At 54.1% G+C, this 5,000-nt stretch overlaps 1 non-coding gene across 1 annotated transcript in view; it reads right to left on the bottom strand.

Annotated features, from left to right (window-relative positions):
- LOC124741774 overlaps nt 1–1,440 on the bottom strand; it is a 1,908-nt gene extending 468 nt beyond the window's left edge. The window contains exon 1 of the ribosomal RNA XR_007010075.1: nt 1–1,440. This exon is cut by the window's left edge and continues 468 nt beyond it. This is a non-coding gene — a ribosomal RNA (small subunit ribosomal RNA).
- Between the last annotated feature and the right edge of the window lie 3,560 nt (nt 1,441–5,000).

The following is a 5,000-nucleotide window of genomic DNA, read 5'->3' as shown; positions in this document are numbered from 1 at the left end:
AGCAGGCTAGAGTCTCGTTCGTTATCGGAATTAACCAGACAAATCGCTCCACCAACTAAGAACGGCCATGCACCACCACCCACCGAATCAAGAAAGAGCTATCAATCTGTCAATCCTTCCGGTGTCCGGGCCTGGTGAGGTTTCCCGTGTTGAGTCAAATTAAGCCGCAGGCTCCACTCCTGGTGGTGCCCTTCCGTCAATTCCTTTAAGTTTCAGCTTTGCAACCATACTTCCCCCGGAACCCAAAAGCTTTGGTTTCCCGGAGGCTGCCCGCCGAGTCATCGGAGGAACTGCGGCGGATCGCTGGCTGGCATCGTTTATGGTTAGAACTAGGGCGGTATCTGATCGCCTTCGAACCTCTAACTTTCGTTCTTGATTAATGAAAACATACTTGGCAAATGCTTTCGCTTCTGTTCGTCTTGCGACGATCCAAGAATTTCACCTCTAACGTCGCAATACGAATGCCCCCGCCTGTCCCTATTAATCATTACCTCGGGTTCCGAAAACCAACAAAATAGAACCGAGGTCCTATTCCATTATTCCATGCACACAGTATTCAGGCGGGCTTGCCTGCTTTAAGCACTCTAATTTGTTCAAAGTAAACGTGCCGGCCCACCGAGACACTCAATAAAGAGCACCCTGGTAGGATTTCAACGGGGTCCCCTCGGGACGCACGAGCACGCACGAGGCGGTCGCACGCCTTCAGCTCGCCCCACCGGCAGGACGTCCCACGATACATGCCAGTTAAACACCGACGGGCGGTGAACCAACAGCGTGGGACACAAATCCAACTACGAGCTTTTTAACCGCAACAACTTTAATATACGCTATTGGAGCTGGAATTACCGCGGCTGCTGGCACCAGACTTGCCCTCCAATAGATACTCGTTAAAGGATTTAAAGTGTACTCATTCCGATTACGGGGCCTCGGATGAGTCCCGTATCGTTATTTTTCGTCACTACCTCCCCGTGCCGGGAGTGGGTAATTTGCGCGCCTGCTGCCTTCCTTGGATGTGGTAGCCGTTTCTCAGGCTCCCTCTCCGGAATCGAACCCTGATTCCCCGTTACCCGTTACAACCATGGTAGGCGCAGAACCTACCATCGACAGTTGATAAGGCAGACATTTGAAAGATGCGTCGCCGGTACGAGGACCGTGCGATCAGCCCAAAGTTATTCAGAGTCACCAAGGCAAACGGACCGGACGAGCCGACCGATTGGTTTTGATCTAATAAAAGCGTCCCTTCCATCTCTGGTCGGGACTCTGTTTGCATGTATTAGCTCTAGAATTACCACAGTTATCCAAGTAACGTGGGTACGATCTAAGGAACCATAACTGATTTAATGAGCCATTCGCGGTTTCACCTTAATGCGGCTTGTACTGAGACATGCATGGCTTAATCTTTGAGACAAGCATATGACTACTGGCAGGATCAACCAGGGAGCTGCGTCAACTAGAGCTGAGCAGCCGGCCGCCCGGGAGTGTGTCCCGGGGGCCCGCGCGAACACGCAAGCGTCCGCTCAATCATTCTGCAAACAGGAGGAGGCTGAGCTCCCCTGCACAATACACCTCGAAACCCTCTCAGGTCCCGGCGGCGCGCAGCGCCGTCCCAAGTACTTGGTCGGGTTCGAGAGAGGCGCAATCGCCCGGAGTTAGGCGAGTAGACGCTTTCGGTGCGACCACCCGTGCTCCCAACTGAGCTTGCCGCTGCCGACAGAGGCCCGGGAGCGTGCTGTCGTGGCATTGCCGGCGGGAGACAACACGCGCCACCTACGGTGACCGGCAGCTCCAACGCCAGCGCCACAGAAGGACAAAAGCCCCACTTGGGTGCCGAAGCGAACTCTCCCAGCACAGCGCACGCGCCAACACATCCGCACAGCTGCGATACAAACCACCAGCGAGAACCGCTGGGGCGACCGAGCAGCAGACGGCGTCGCGGCGCCGAGCGCCGGGCGGCGGCGCATCCTCAACGCACACAGTCCTCAATCGGACCAGCACACTGAAGATGTCCACCGCGCTTCGCACCGGGCCCGCGAGGACCTACTTTGGCCGCACGGCGCCGCGCGCAGGGTGCGCCGGCGCGCAGCTGCGACGCCTGCCGCGTCCGTCGGCCGGCGCGCCTGCCACTGGCCGCCCCCACCAGCCGGCTGTAGCGCGTGCGCCCACGCACCGCGCGGCCAGCACGCCGGGAGGCGCCCCCTCACCGGCCGGGGACGGTCCCACCCAGCCACCGCCGCGTATCGCTTCACACCCAGATGCCGTTCAGTTTCGTCGGCATGGTGGGTATCGCTGGAACAACCGGTTAGTACCTCAACCTATCGTCGCCATCACCGATTCACCCCTAGCGAGAACAACCGCACCACAACAGGTTACCATTTGTTCATTTGCGTAACTTCACCAGAAAACGCAGGCGTCCATCGCCATTTGCAACTTCAACGATTATTGCATGCCTGTGTCAGGTGTCACGCCACACTACGTCTGCCCACATACACGCAACAAAATGTGCACGCCTAGACAATACGTGGAAGGTGGCCCCCGTACGTATGCGATGTCCATTGCTCGAACGACTGTCAACCGGCCTCTGTAGCATGTCGCAGATATGGAACGCGGTGCACCATGCCATCACGGTGTGTGAGGAGAGACGACTAGGTCCGAATACATCAACAGACAGCTCATGCTGATCGCCATCCACGGCGTCCGTTCCTCCCACACGTCTCTATGGCGTACCACACTGCAATCCAGCTCTCATAGGGAGACGACACGTAGCTGCGTGCACAATATTTGCACTGTATGGTCCGCCGTTTTTGGGCGCAGTCGTTGTGCGGTCACACATGTGCCACGATGTATCATTCAGTACATAAGGACGAATGTGCAGTACAGATTGTGGTTCACGCGTACGACATCAGCGGACAGTTGACACAGGCCGCACCACAACGTAGCCTGAGTACGTCGCATGCGAAGGGCATTGAACATGCAAACTTCTCACCAACCAGCTTGCGAAGGCAGGGGGCAAGGTGGGGACGTGGGGAGGGGCGGCATGTACGTCCTGCTGCCATCCACATTACAGTGTACAGCAGGAGCATGTGGAAAGTGAGCAAGACTTGCAAGGTGTTTAACATGAAGCGATACACAGGGGTGCGGGCAGTGCGAGTAGCGAACTATATTGCGAGGGTTGCGGGTGGGCAACACTACAGTAATTGAACGAGTCGTATAACAATTACAGAGCAGGTTTAGGCGACAACGTGGGTTACGTTAAGGCGACAACATGGGTTAGGTTAAGGCACAACATGGGTTAGGTTAAGGCACAACATGGGTTAGGTTAAGGCACAACATGGGTTAGGTTAAGGCACAACATGGGTTAGGTTAAGGCACAACATGGGTTAGGTTAAGGCACAACATGGGTTAGGTTAAGGCACAACATGGGTTAGGTTAAGGCACAACATGGGTTAGGTTGAGGCACAACATGGGTTAGGTTAAGGCACAACATGGGTTAGGTTGAGGCACAACATGGGTTAGGTTGAGGCACAACATGGGTTAGGTTGAGGCACAACATGGGTTAGGTTAAGGTACAACATGGGTTAGGTTAAGGTACAACATGGGTTAGGTTAAGGTACAACATGGGTTAGGTTAAGGTACAACATGGGTTAGGTTAAGGTACAACATGGGTTAGGTTAAGGTACAACATAGGTTAGGTTAAGGTACAACATAGGTTAGGTTAAGGTACAACATAGGTTAGGTTAAGGTACAACATAGGTTAGGTTAAGGTACAACATAGGTTAGGTTAAGGTACAACATAGGTTAGGTTAAGGTACAACATAGGTTAGGTTAAGGTACAACATAGGTTAGGTTAGGTTAGGTTAGGTTACACGTTGTTGTACGGAAAGGTGTAGGGGGGGGGGGGGGCGGGGGCGGCAGGTTCGTTGATAGTGATTATAGTAAGTGAATGCTTGTGACATGATCAGATTTGTCACGTCAGGATGCACCTTTGGCTTATTAGAGGCGGCGCTCCAATTCTATGCTTGTGTGAGACCTGTGTCTTTGACTCATGTCATTGTTTGTGCGCTGTGACAGGAGGTACTATTGTGATGTTGGGTGCACCGTTGTATAGGACATGTGTGGGTGTTGGTGCCTGGTCTGCGCAATGGTGGATGTCGAAAGGCTGGGATATTGTATTTTCCGCACGGACCTCCTGGTCTGGTTGTGATAGTGTGGATTGTGTAATGTGGCGGAGAAGATGCACTGGATGTTGTTCCATGCTGGTGCTTACATATTGTATGTGCGCCTGTTAGAAGCAGAGAGTGGTGCGTGATCAGAGTGTCTGGCTGACGTGTGGTTCCCATTTTGGGCAGACTCTTTCAGCATGTATACGGACAGTTGTGTATATTTGCTGTAGTTTGATGGCTCTGCATTGATTACTAATCAGCGCCGTGTGTACGGGTAATCTGGTTCCAGTCCAAAATGTTCCATCTGTGTACATTAGTGACAAAGACTCCCCCCATGCAGTGGGGCTCGGTCTGTTATAACTCTTCCGCGTAATATATTTGCCCCACGTTTTTGCGACTGCGAGTGCGAGTGCAACGCGCATGGGGACCGACATGCTGATGGCTCGGTATCGGACGCCGTACAGTGAGCAACGCGATCGCGTCTCTCGCTCGTAAGTGGTACAGGTCGCGGCTCATGTATACGGACAGCGGGAATGTCGCATATTGGAAATAACTCTTCATGAAACGCAAGTTATAGGGGTGGATTGCACTTTACGAGTGCGGGAAACGTCCGCCGTTCATCCGCTGGAGGTGCGAGTTTGGCGGTTGGGGTGGTGCACGAACGGGTGCGGGTGGCGTCATTGCCGGTCCACGGCTTCGTGCGGCAGAGCCACTGGAGATTGGGTGCTATGGTCGACAGAGGCTGCAGCCTTTGTGGGTGGCGTCGAAAGGCGGCCACTGTGGCGCCATCGCTGTCTTAGTCGGCTTGGCGTCTCATAGATGGCGGTAGCGTCGTTGCAG

Source organism: Schistocerca piceifrons, unplaced genomic scaffold, assembly GCF_021461385.2.
Source record: "Schistocerca piceifrons isolate TAMUIC-IGC-003096 unplaced genomic scaffold, iqSchPice1.1 HiC_scaffold_20, whole genome shotgun sequence".
NCBI lineage: Eukaryota > Metazoa > Arthropoda > Insecta > Orthoptera > Acrididae > Schistocerca > Schistocerca piceifrons.
This window is presented reverse-complemented; position numbering and strand designations above follow the sequence as displayed.